This window comes from Stigmatopora nigra, chromosome 12 (assembly GCF_051989575.1).
Source record: "Stigmatopora nigra isolate UIUO_SnigA chromosome 12, RoL_Snig_1.1, whole genome shotgun sequence".
NCBI lineage: Eukaryota > Metazoa > Chordata > Actinopteri > Syngnathiformes > Syngnathidae > Stigmatopora > Stigmatopora nigra.
In genome coordinates this window covers 7,534,604-7,548,883 of record NC_135519.1, presented here as the reverse complement: position 1 = coordinate 7,548,883, position 14,280 = coordinate 7,534,604, and the positions used below count along the sequence as shown (strand labels likewise).

At 39.5% G+C, this 14,280-nt stretch overlaps 2 long non-coding RNA genes across 3 annotated transcripts in view; one reads left to right on the top strand and one right to left on the bottom strand.

The window, feature by feature from the left end:
• Positions 1–4,024, bottom strand: part of LOC144204957 (uncharacterized) — a 19,215-nt gene extending 15,191 nt beyond the window's left edge. For both annotated transcript variants that reach the window (XR_013327973.1, XR_013327974.1), the window contains exon 1: positions 3,890–4,024. This is a non-coding gene — a long non-coding RNA (uncharacterized LOC144204957). The remainder of the gene's footprint in view (positions 1–3,889) is intronic.
• The window catches only part of LOC144204956 (uncharacterized), an 18,346-nt gene extending 4,066 nt beyond the window's left edge, over positions 1–14,280 (top strand). The window contains exons 2-5 of the long non-coding RNA XR_013327972.1: positions 5,776–5,860; positions 7,023–7,088; positions 13,762–13,876; positions 14,094–14,280. This is a non-coding gene — a long non-coding RNA (uncharacterized LOC144204956). The remainder of the gene's footprint in view (positions 1–5,775; positions 5,861–7,022; positions 7,089–13,761; positions 13,877–14,093) is intronic.

Genomic DNA, 14,280 nt, shown 5'->3' with positions numbered 1-14,280 from the left:
AAACACATTGTTCTAACACTAACACTAGATTAGTGCGTGCAAGGGAAAAATAGAGTGGTATGGTTGTTATTAACACTCACACCCTGAGGACATTAATCACACAGTCACACAAGAACCAAACCCAAACTGTAAACTCCGCCAAGGTATCAGCAAGAGCTGTGTGTGAGTGTGTGTGAGTGTGTGCGCGTGCTCGCTCACGTGTGTTGGGGTGCCTAAGAGTTAATTGTGATAAGACTGACCACATTTCAGCGTTTGTTTGCATTAAGAGTGGACTGTCCTAGTTGTAATCCAGACCAGCTGAGATTTATCAGGCCGTGACAGCGTGCGAGCTTGCATGTGTTCATTTGGGTGACCTGACATCTTATTACCCTTGGACACATCTACTGTTTATTTACATAGAAAAATCATCCACCGAAGATTTTCCATAGTTAGAATGTTTTCTTTTGCTGGGCTGTGACTAGTTGGACTCTTTTAAAAAATACTGCCTTTAACCACTGTCTGAAATTAGAGAAGCTGTAGACTTGAAGTCAATAACTAATATATTCCTCTTGAAATGTGGGTACTGCCTCAAATTTTAAATGAGCCAGTGGGAAACTGTTTAACCCTTTATAGGGCAACTGGCTATTTTTAGTGATTTAGAAAAAAATATGCCTTAATAATACTTGGGTTCCACGTACGTGGACATCATATTTTAGGTCATGTAGGCCTCCGCTTATGGGTTTGATCCGAGGTCACTCCGCACTGTGTGGAGTTTGCACGTTTTCCCCGGGCTTGCATGGGTTTTCTTCAGGTACTCAGAATTCCTCCCACTTCCCAAAATATGCAGCATCGGCTTCATGGTCCTTGTGCTCTGCGATTGGCTGGCCGCCAATTCAAGGTGTCCCTGGCCTGTTGCCCAAAGTCAGCTGAGATATGCTCCAGCACTCCCCATAACCCTTGTGAGGATAAACAGTGCAGAAAAAAAGTAAAGTAAAAATAAATAAATAAATATAACCAATTCTATTTACTCTTAACTCATCTCCTCCCGTTGACAATGACAGACGACCAATTCATTTAAAGTGGGAAGACTAGCTCTGAACGCTCATGTTTCCGTGCCGAAAAGGTTTGGCAGCCCATGATTTAAATGAGCCCAATATAAAGTGTGCGTGGGCTCTAAAGCTGTTGTGTTTTTTCCATTCCTGTACTTTCCCCATCTTTACACGCTCAGATGCTTTTTCCTCCTCTCACATAGTGATTGCTGTCTATTTTTCAATCGTTCCCTTTAGAATGGAGATCATGATATATAACAGATGCGTCTCTGCGCTCTAAACTTTGCCAATGGACTTTCCGCTAAATCAGTTGTTGAATGTGCCAACGCGTATCAGTGGAAGACAACTAAAGTGTTGCTGTAAGTTTCATATGCCATCACCATAGCAACTGCAAAGCTGCCCTCCTTGGAAGTCAGCGATCCCCTCACATTGCTTCAAAACAGGTCTCAACAAGCCTTCTTTCACTAACTAAGCCAGTCCTTTGGCAATCCCATAAAGGCCTCCATAACTGACTGTAGTCCTATCTAAACACTCCAAAATGTTTACCTCATGCGTTACCTCAGATCCACGGAGTCAACAAGACATATAGACATGTAGAACACTGACCACTAAAGAATTAAACTGACAGGCAGACTCAAAGGCAGCCAGCACTTGTCATTGGTCCGTGTTTTCGGGCAGACCAATACACGCACACGTTTCCAAATTTGGCAATATGTTTGGCATATACCAATGAGGATTTTCAATCAGTCACGTAAGTTTCATAAATATGTAACTATTATGTGAATGCTCATTATGCCTTGTTAAAGAAACAACACATTGGGAACTAGAAGCCATAAAATGGAGGATGTTTTGATCATAAAGAGACAGATTATTATTGGAGTCTTTGGCTGTAGTCCAAAAAGGTAGTTGTCTGTACTTGAGGATTAGCTTTCTCTCCACATTAAGCTTACTTCCAGCTTGTGGCTAACGAACACACTCAGATAAAACTGACATCTTCATGTCAGGGCCTGTTAAGAAGTGTTGAAATCATGAATAGCACTTTTTGACACTAGGTGAAAAGAAGTTTTATTAAGAGATTAATTGACCACACTCTCCCTTTTAACTCACCCATTCCAATTGACAATGGCAGACATTATTGAAATTGCTTTGAATGGTTATGTTTCATTGCCATTGGCGGCGATATACATCCAATCTACTTTGACTGTCAAAATGAATTAGACCTCCATCGTCATCAATGGCAGCCAATGAGTTAATTCATGAATGGCCATTAAACGGTTGGAACAGTATGAAGGTTATTCATCCGTTTCCTTAATTTCAAATGCCTTAATATAGCAAGTTTAGTGTGTGGTTTAGGGTCATTTTTAGTGCAACTCCAACTTTTTAATGTTCTTCTTTTCATCTGGAAACCATTGCATTTTCCAGAACAAATCCCATCAGGCCTTTCGAGAGAAATACCTGAATTTAACAATACAAATGATTTTTTTCCCCAATTTATTTTTGGAGGCCTTGATGTAGAAAGGAGAGGACAAACAAAACGAATAATCCTCTGTGAGGCTCGAGCTCCCCCAGTGGGTGTGTTGAGGCCACTCCAAAACTGTCCCGATCTGTTAGTCATGTTCTTATCTGACATCCATTAAAGCATAATAAAGAGCAGATGCCCTGGAGATGGATAGCTTACCATAACACCCACCCGCACGTACACGTGCACATGGCTAAAACACACATCTGCAGCATCAATAGAACTACTAGGTCTAATTGCATAACACTTGCCTCGTTCGCAATGGAACACCAGCAACCGTGCCAGGATTTCCTAAATCAAGATTTTGAACTGATACCAGACTATGTGCACTCTCTCAAAGACGTTATCTAAAGGATGTATCTAAGAAAAAAACAATCTTGGAGCACTGTGTGGAGGAGGAAGAGGTCAAAGGCCCATACTGAAAGTCATTCATAGTAGTGATGTCATATGGATGGGATTGAATAAAAATGTGAGCAACTTTTTTAAAAACACCTGTGGACACAGAGCTTTTGGCCAGGAATAACTGTAGAAGAAAAGAAAGAAAAACTTTGGGAAATTTGCTTTGTCACTGGAACTAAACGACCAGCCTGCCAAGAAAAACAGCCATCAAAGAAGGAAGCAAAAGAGAAACAGACAGAGTGGAAAGAATCAAACAGGAGGATAGGAAGAAGACCAAGGAAACAATGAAGAAACCAGTGTGAAATTGCAGTTTGCAGTCAGTGTGAGGTCAAGGCAAACAATTAAATCGACTTCCCTTTTGAAGCAATGTTGGTGATGATGCTAAAAGGTTGGAGGTGAAGGGCCAACTCAATGGGGAGAGGGTCGAAGCAGAAACCCGTAGCCAGGGAAACCAACGTTATTATGAGTACACTTTGTCCCCTGATGTCATGCTGACATTTTGGGGGTTAGTAGTCATCGTGGCCATATGTGGCACATGCATACATAGTACAGTAGAACAGTACAAATTGTGCCAGCCAAAAACACATTGGTAATTTGAGCAATTGGTTGTCAAAAAAGTTTGATGATGAACCAAGAAACATGAAAATGTCCAGAGTCCACTAACACATGATCCAGCAAAGTCCAGAGACGCGCCTCTCAATTATTTCAATGAAATAACAAATTTGTTCTCAGACTAGAACTCAGACTCGATGCTCTATATTACTATTTCATGCTTCTAACTTTTGATTGAAGCCATTTTCACCAATTTGTGATGAGGTGTAAATACATGGGCTTAGTGTCAAAGATCTTGACAGTGGGACCAGTCAAATATTGCGTGGGAAAGAGTCATGATCACAATGGTAATTAAGCATGTAAACACAAGCTCAACTTTTATACATCATACCTTTATTCCGTACACGTTCCCAAGGAAGGTTGTTGGTGAGCAACTGACGTTCACAGGCATGATCGGGCATGTGTTTTGCAGAAATAGAAAGTGTAACAGACCAATCATAGCCTGCTCAGTCATTATTTAACATCATTTAAAGGTAAACACTTCAGAGTGCCCTAGCATTCTTAATTTTTTCGGGTGTTTGCCACCGAAAGCTTTTATGCCATTGTAGACATGGCACAGTTGCAAAACAAAGCAAGCACACAAAACCATCTTAAACTTCCCGTGACATCAGCATTGTATTGTAAGACGCAATGGGAGCAAACACTTGGTTAGAGGAAACTTGACTGGCAGCCTTTGCACTCGCACATAACGGTTCACGGTTGAGAAAGTAAAGACAAAGGCGTGTGTGATAACGTGGACAGAATGTTGACCTTGTGCATGCTATGTTATCGTTGCCCTTTTTAATGTCTTTATAATTACAGAAACATTCCTGCTTTGAAATCCCTTCTACTGCGCCTCCTGTGAAGATAAAACAATATGTCATTGTTTCACTTGTTACCAGTTTCATGGGCTTTATTTTTTGGGTTATGTTGCACAACTACTCCACGAAATCCTTTAAAATTTGAGACAAGAAATTCAAATAACATTGTTTTCGTCCTTACAATTTGTAATAATGTAATGACTTTTTAAGATTCTTTAGCCTTGGTGTCTTGAATTAAATAATTAGGGGCAACATTGAGGTCATGGGAAACGTTACAGCAATTACCTAGAATTCCGTTATTTCTTGTGGTCGTGGAAGGGATTGTGCTTGTATCATGAGGGAACTCAGTAAATGTCATTCACAAAGTTCCACTTACTGGTCAGTGAAGACTTAAAATATGATTCCATCTGTCCACAAATATCTTCATAGGAAATAGGAAAAACTGGATGATAAATCACAACAATTTAGTTTCTGGCATTCCAAAGATCTACCCATTGCCTCTTATTTTTCCTGCCATTATTGCATCTTATAGTGTCAATCAGCCATGGCAATTCCTCTCAGTTTTGATGAAACATATCCTAGGCGCCAAATTTTTCTAAGATAATCCTTTCCGTACGTTCAAAATGAACTGAACAACAGTGAACGCATGGTTACGCCCAGTTGGTAGATCATCTCTGACATCTGTTTGTGTGAGCAATCAAGTTTGGGCCTTTTTTTTCGACTCATGAATCCTCACTAAATCAAGGCCCTCCCTTTACACGCACTAGAAGAAAAAAAGTTGAGTTGATAAATGTCCTTTCAGCTTGTCAACAAGTGCATGTTGTTTTACACAACAATGTCAAAAACAAGGACTAAAAATTCAAATTACTCCATCAAATGTCTTCAAGACACACTTATAATGTTTTTGGTCCAAGTGACACAATTGTGATCCCGTTTGTCTCAGATAAGAAGAACACTTATATGGACACACGGAAGTCAGTTCAAGGCAAATAATCATTGTATAGGTCTTATTTTTACTTCAACCCCTATTTTTGTCAACGGCTACCGAGAGCTGTGATGCATGAAAACTTTACACAATGAACGAACAGATCTGCTTAGACTTGCTGTGAAAAGACTGTACTGATATCATTCCTTCCAGCACCAGACTCTATGAAACTTTCCGTTTCCTTAGTCTTAAATGCACTAGATCTAAACTGGGCATGAAAATAGAACTCTTAACACTCCATTACCTGCATTGCAAGTCTATCTCAACCATTTCAAATCTGGAAAATATGCCTCTGTTGTAATAACTGAACTGTTCAATGCTGTTAATGTTAGTATGCTTATGTTTAAATCTACTTTTTGTGGCCTGTGTTTTCACACGACATAAGTTTACAGTGTGCCTTTTTTTCCCCTTTATACGACATTGTTTTTACAGGACTCTGGACAAGATCGCAGCCACGTTTGGGAAAGGCTGGGCCCTAAAATGATTGTGTTGCAAGAATGTTCTACTGTAGCAAAAGGTGCCCAATATTTTTTTTCTTCACACTGTGTTTCAAAAGAGATTTTGGACAGTTTTGTAATGCTCGTGTCTTAAAAATAATTTTCAGCATGTGGTCTATGCTGTGGATGTAACTCCATCAAATTCAGAGGGCGTTCCAGACCATTTTATAAATTCTCTTTAAAAGAGTCAATCCCAGTAATCTTTATGATCCAAAACACTCCGATTACTGTCAATATTTGTTATCTCAAGCATTGATCACATCAACCCAGACAGTCCTTTGTTGTGTGTGTTAATAAAAGAGAGTGTTTCATGTTTATTAAGAATGACAACCCCAATCCAAAGCCACCCGTTCCCTGTGACTCATTTGGTATGGAGATTTCAGTGTGGTTATTCAACAGTAAACACACATGATGTACGATCAGTTTACATAGCAGTAAATTGTAAGTTAAAATAGTGATCTTATCAAATATAATAGTGTTCAAATTGACTAGTAGTGCAGTAGCTAAATCTTGCTCTTAAAATAATATTGAAAGACAATCCTCCTCCAATGAGTGTTAACGGATAACCTGCATACCAGTATGATAGACCTGTTTCGTCCCCCCAAAAATTAAAATTCAGTCCTGTGATCACCTGCTCAAGGCTTTCATCTCCTGCTACAAGAGTGCTGAGAGATGAACAGATTGTAGTATGGGGGAGGGAGGATGGTAGGGTGGAGGGGGATAGAATTCCTCAATCCTATTCACACATGAACACAACAGAGATCGGATCATCACCTGCAAAGATAGGAAGACATGCACACACATCTATGAGCCATTTATTTGACTTTCCCACACACACACAAACACACACACACACACACACAAACCCATATACAATCACATTAGAATGCTAATCGAATGACTACTAATGAAAATTGAGGATAACACCGACTTGAAAAAAATCAGTTCCATGTAATGGCATTAATTTATTTATTTCAACCTAAATTCAATTTCTCAGTTGATAAATGTTTTCTCTTCTACAGTGCTTCAAGTCCATGTTTAGCATTAGTTATGTTGATAACTATATTTTATTTAATGTATTATTTTAACTATTTAGTATTCTATAGGTTCTATGTCTGAGAAAATGGTATTTCAGATATGTTGAAGATCTAAAATTGTATTTTTTTTATTTTGTACAATCAGACTTCAGCCTTTGTGTGATATCATGGCATCCTATCTTGGCCCGAGGCCTTCAGAATCAGTCATGAGGTAATGTAACTTTAATTGTATTATCAATGGAACCATTCATATGTCACATTCATCTCAAAGGATAATTTTTTTCTATCCCCTAATTGGTTGGTCATAGAAAACCTCTTTTGTCAATTCAGCACCCCTTTTAACATCATCATTACTTGAAATTTGCCTCTGGATGCGTAAGGACTATGCATGATATTTCAAGTAATTCTATTACTTTATTATTGTGGACATAATTTACACATTAATTTTCCTGGTATCATCACATCTATTCTCTCTAATATTACTAAACATGGTTGGTGGAGAAAGTCTGCAGGCGTGCTCTCAGCATTAGTTATTGGTCTGACCCCTTTAATTAAGTAACTTGAGGAATGATTGCTGCTGTCTTGAGTTACCTGAAGCCATTCAGACTCACGCATAAGCAGTGGCCACCTGAAGCATTTGGCAATATTGGAATAGTAGCCCCATCCCCCATCTTCTCTTGTTCCCCTCCACCGAAGCCTATTAAAACTTGCTTCGGGAGGAAACTCCCACTTCCTCCGCATTCCTGAAGGATTTTCCGTACAGAGAATAGTAAACAAACTTTTAAACAAAGAGTAAGTGAGGAGGGGAGGGCAAAACGGTACACGGACAAGTTAATGTTATTTCCTTCTAGGAGTAAATCAAAAGATGCTCTCAACAATGACTTCCCGGTAAAATGGCAAGACCATGGGTGTTCTTTTGTAACTCATTTGAGGTGTTTACAGTCCGCAGCAATAATGTCGGGAGTCGAAAAAGCAACAAAGGGCTGTCCAAAGACCTGGAAAACCCTCTTTGACTCCCCTTCGCCTCCTATATGCACACATTTCCTGGTACTGAGATGAGAAAGTAGAGGGAAAAAGGCCGCTTTATCAGCCTTGGGTTTTCACTGACCCGTGCCAGTATTTCAATGTTTCAACTTCTGCCTGCATTAATGCTCATAGTATGTGTCTGTGAATACTCCAAGCCTTGACTTTCTAGAGATGTGGGCGTCTACATTTCTAGCCCTTAACCCATTCTTTTCATTGGCAGCGATAGATCAAATCTATCGCAACTGGGAACGTTGGCATTGAGTGATCATGTTCCACTGCCATTGATAGCGATAGACTCCAATTCGACTAGAACGATCGTTGCCAGCCCCCGCCTCAAAAGTTAGGGCCTGGCAGCGATCACCATTAATGGCAGGCAATCTGATAATTTTGGAACTAACATTAAACTGTTTGAGAAAAAAAAACTGAAAACTAAATATTGGTCTATTCCAATCTGTTCATCAAATGAAAGTGGAAGGATTTCAATTGGCCCTTCATTCCTCTCATTTATCTGAAAGGATTTAAAAGTTTAGGTTGACAAACCTTTATTTTGGCATTAACTGACATCCAAAAATACAAATCATTATCAATATTCAAAAGCTTCTGAATGATCTAAGAGCTGACTTGGAGCCATTCGTAATATGGAGTCCTGCCACATCACTTTTGACAAAGCTCCTTTCAGTTATTTATTACCTTTTGTCTGGGTCATTGCTGCACATGGTGACATTTTGATGTGCCGCTCCAATTTTAGACAGAATAGTTTAAACGATCCAATTGCTACATATTTGGTAGTGTTAAATCAATTAAAACAATGCTTTAATGGCATGTCTGGCTTCCTCCAAAAATTTATGTATTTGCTCCAATTGAGTTACAAGTTCATCATCATTCCTACCTCCACTTGAAACTTAATTTTGTTTCCACAGTTAACTTTTGTGTATAGGTGGAGATGGTGAATTTTTTTTTTAATAATAATTCTGTAAACCATATAACACATAACTTCAATTTCCTGTACTTTGGGGACTCTATTTAGCGAAGATAAAATGCTTCTAACATTAACCTTATTTGCACACATATAAAATCTACCATTGTCGAACGCAGTCTTCATTTGGTAAGTTGGTTTCTTTTTACTCCATACAGTGGTGACAGTTTAAGCATCCATGTGACCTAGACACACAATTCCACAAACAACAAACCCCTCTTCCAATCTTAGACTTTTAGAAAGGAATATCTCATCATTAATCATAATGCTTCCATCTCACTAGGCCATATGAAACGTACGTTTACTCAATCCCTCTGGCAGGGGCTGGTCCGTAGCTTTGGGTCCTGCCTCGGCTTGCTCACAGGAATGTGCTATTGAGAAAGCACCGCAAAGCCTCCCAGTCATTCCAACCCATAATCAGATCCAGCTTGTCATCCCCCCATCCCATCTCTTTCTTTCTTTCTTTCTCCCTCACTCCACATCTCGACAAGCACACACAGCACACAAACACCCACATGGAGAACAGAAACCCAGGCACCTCCACTAGAATCAAACACCAATTTGTAGAAATGTAAGCTTGGGCAAACATAGCTCCGCACTGACTTGTAAAAGTAAATGTACTGGGGAAAACCAAAAGTACAGTGCAAAGAGAAACAAAAAGATGTCAAAGAACGCACTGACTTCAAGCATGTAGTAATCTGCTCTGTGTTTGCTTTTAGACTATGTACACTGCGATAACTGAAAATGAGCAAGCAAGCGTGTTGGCTTTAAGCAACAAAAGTATTATTTGGAAAGATTTATTCTGCTTGAATTTGTCAAGTTGTCCCCATGGGGCAATTGCTTTGTCAAAATGTAGCAGAGAACTTTCAAGTATAGTTTGTTTTTCATCACTTCCATGACTGAGGATCACTATTTCTTTCCCATGTTGCCACATCAAAAAGCCACCATCATTTTCAAGTGGGAATTTCTTTTGAAGATATTTGAATTCTTGCAGTTGTCATTTCTAATATTAATGTTAATATTTCTAAGTAACAGAAAAAAGTCCTAAAGTTATGCAGTGTCACCACAAAGAATAAACAAGTACATTTTATTATGTTCTGCAGCAGAGTTCTCTAACAATATCAGGCCAACAATGATCTTATCCTCTTTTTCAATGATCTAAACTTGAGGCATAATACACCAACATTGGTTTTCACATCTCTCATTCTGGTTCAGAGTCGCAGGAAGACCATATAAACAGCATTCATGAGGAAAGGAATACTGTGCAGATCACATTTAGGTACAGACAAACATGCATGCTACCTGCACAGAAGTAAGGAAAGAAACCCACTATGTACACCATCAATGACTCCATACCACCACGACTTGATTCTTTTTACCAATTTTCTTTCATAGTACTGTAACTCATGAATGTTTCAGTACCAGTTATGTGAACCGTCCAAGAATGAGCAACCTCATCATTCCTGAATATCTAACTGCCAATCTTTTCATCTGGTTCCACCTGGCTAGCAATGCAATCTGCTGATCTTTCTCTCTTCAACTCCCCATCCTCAGACCTCCCCTCTTTTTACAGCATCTTCTCACCCAGGCAAGCACAGGGAATATTTCTTTAAGCTCCCATTTCTCTCATCTCGTATCAGGAAACTCTGACTGCAGGGCATTTTAGCTGGCTTTCAATAAAGTCTTGGATCCCGTGACTGTATGAGAAACCGCAGTTTCGATTACACAAAATGAAGCACCACACAACCGTGAGCAAGTAAAAGGTGTTTTCAATAATTACTTATTATATGTGTTTAGCGAATCAGAAACATCTGTGCTGAATTCGACTGAAAGAGCCCCAAAGCATTCCTAAAATAGGAGTGACGCACATGGGCTCTAAAAGCTTCTCTCTCCATCTCTCTCTCTCTCTCTCTCTCTCTCTCTCTCTCTCTCTCTCTCTCTCTCTCTCTCTCTCTCTCTCTCTCTCTCTCGCTTTCGATCGCTCTTTCTCTCTCTCTTGCACACACACACACACACTGCGCCATTGTCACGACGGGTCTATTTACAGGCTGTTTTTTTAGCTGGCCACAGCTGCGGAAATGAATATCAAATGTAGTTCTACCCCCATAAATCAAAACCTTTTGCCATGTTCTGACTTTCTCCCGCCATTTAAAGTTAATTCACTTGGGCGGTGTGCATTACACTTACGCCCGACAGCTTAGTTCTTTCCTCAGAGTTTTAAGGACCTGAAGGTCAAGAAGACACAAAACTTCATCAAAGCTTGTGTTGAATGTACAGAGATTTCACAGTGCTTCAAGCATTATGTATGATGGCTGAGCAGTTGAACAGTTTTTCCCTAAAAATAGTAAAGTCGGATACAGGTTGTCCCACTGAAGATGGGGCCAGTGATGAAGTATATTATGAGCTCCTTGTATGAAAAGCAGTTTGACCTATCCATTCAGATTAAAGGTCATCCTAATATATTCTTTGTACATCTTAGTGAAAATTCCACACAATAGTCAAACTTATTAAATATTTTTTTCCAATATACTGAGGGCATTTTTGACCCAATAGTATGTCATTGAACCGTATACATTCTCCTTACTTTGCATCAAGCCCTCCACTATCAGTACTCATAGTATGTAAATGTAATGTATAGTCAAATAGTCATTGAAATAGTCACTCATAGAAAAAAAAAGTTGTTAGAACTTCAAATTTCAAGTCAACTAATTTGATTTTTCATGTTTTGTGGTATAGTTATGAAAGTACACTGTTAAGTAGTTTGATCAGAAACTAGTAAGTGAACAGGACTTCAGTCTAAGTAAATAGTATAGAACAAATGGCTCCAAGCAGTAACCAAAGCTTGCCCAGCACAATGGCTGAGAAGTCCTCTGACAACTAAGGCTAAGTTTACACAACAAACCATTTTCCAGTTCAGTTATTAAGATTTTAAAGCAGGGCCCTCAAACTTGATGATTTAATTTAATGTAATGCATTCAACATATTTACATGTTACCTTAATGATCTGAGCAATGCATTTTCAAAATAACAATTTTAGAATTTCAGTTAAGTCTACTTATCATCTTGAATTAGTCTATCTAATGCAAAGTTTTATTTCTGAAGTGTAGATATTGGCGTTTAATACCTACCTTCTGTCTGATTTGTATATGTATGCAAAATGATCTACTAAATTCTCTGTAAAGCATTTATTTACATCTACAGTTTAACTTTGGAAGATATAATTGAATCACTGCTCTATGTATGCAGGTGTATAAGAGTGCATTCAAAGCGTCAGAGGTCTTGGACTCGGCTTTATCTCTTCTTTTGAGGGATTAGTGGGGATTCAGTGCTGTCCAAACCTTATCCTGACCTACCAGCCAGGCCAAACCAACACACACACTCCAAATCAAGCTATGGGACAATAGGCATGGCTGTATGTTTATTTAACAGGTCTGGGTGCCTGATAAAGGGGGATTGGGGATGCCTCCTCTGATGTCTAAATGTAAGGGAGGGTGAGGAAAGGAGAGAAGCATTGCCAAAAGGCAATGACTGGTGTGTGCGTCTCTGTGTGTTGAAGTAAGACAGGGTTGGGGGTGAGCGGTCATTTCAGGCTGCGAGGTGATTGTTTATGTTTGCGATAGTGGAATGTGAGGAGGGGACGAGGGGACATGCAGCAAGTGACATCCTTCTAATACCAGGACTAATCTGCAGCGTAGGCACTGAGTGCAGACACACTTATACTAACAGACAGAAGATAGACATACCTTCCAGTGTTTTTATTAACAGTTTTGGCTTGGAACCATTCAAATTTTTTGTTGCATTTCCACGTCAAATAGACGTCCAATTCGTTTAAAGTGAGAGTGCTACTTTTTTATGTCTTAGTACTCCCCTATGACCTTATTGCAGTGCCATGTGGCCACGAATACGAATATCAGTATCGGTGCAACCTTAGTTTTAATCTGAGCAATGTGCTGGGAAGAGCTTATTTGTTTTAGACATCGCCTGGGTTGCTCATATCAGACATACCAGTTTAACATATCCAGTCACTCACTTACTGGTTTCTCTGCTTTGCTTACTAAGCCTTCTTCCAACCTGCCACTGAATAGTCACATTCATAGTTCCACAGAGGCAAAACACTCTTATTAAAACCGCAAGGACTTGCTGAGTGGCACTTTGCCAGTTTACACTTTATTCAGATCCAACAAATGTTATCATAATCGGGCTGCTGGAAGGCATCTCAAACACATTGACTTTTAAATATAGAAAGGAAAAACATGACTTTGAAGGGTAGCGTACAGTATGTTGGATTGAGGTTTCTGTCTTGTAGAGGTAAACGAGCCGCAAGTATAACAGCATCAACAGTCAGTCACATAAACTTGACTTTCAATATTGCTCAGCTTGTGCATAAAATTGTGGAGAATGGTGCTGAGGTAAAGGTGGAAAAAATCTGTGGGAGAGAGTTATGAAGCCATAGGATTGTAACGTTGAGTCCTGTCTATGATTTGTAGTAAGTGGGAAAACAGCTGCTCTTATAAACAGAAATGAAGAACAACATTGCTTAACGTTGCTACACATCACTGAATTCTTTTTCTGCCTATGTGGAACTTTTCTGTTTTCATCCACTGGCGCTGGGAATTCGCGGTCATGTCCAATTATAGCATGCATACTATTTTAGTGAAAGCTCTTCACACTACCATCAAAGTGCAAATAGAGAATCAAATGCTGACTACAAATTTTAAACATTAACAGTAAATATCCATTTGAGAAAAAGGTCACATGTGGGAGGAAAAAAGTTGTGATCAAATTTTCCATGGAACACTAGAGTCTTTGTCATCCATCAATGCATTATTCTCATCGAAATATGTGGAATACATACTTGTCTATATTTTTTTTTCTCCCACAGATCAAATTCAGGGATACCGCAAGGCCCGAGCCGCACCTGTAAGTCCACTTGCCTCCCCATCTGTAACCACAGGCGGCAATGAGGGGACTGGAGAGTTTTCCCAGGCTCAGCGAAGGTGAATATAAAGAGTAGTTTGTTCACGGTGCGCCTACATCTACTGCGCCATCTCTTTGAACCGAGCAGCCATGTCAGCAGCTCACTGCCCCCGACGGCCACACCGCCTTTATTCGCCCACGGGGAACGATAGGCTGGGCGCCAATAGATCCAACACACAACTAACGAGAAAACATATGTCAGATTGCTTGTGCAAAACTATTTGTCAATGTGTGCAGGTACAGTATGTGTACCAGAGGTGAAAGGGGGTCTCTAAAAATCCACCATGTGAAGAATAAGGTAACTTTTGAATACCCAAAATTAAAAAGCCCTATTTGGTAATTCTGGGAGATTTTATGCCCACATTCCATTATACTGTATATACAGGACAGTAGTAGTGAAGTGTGAGATAACTGTTTTCTTTTC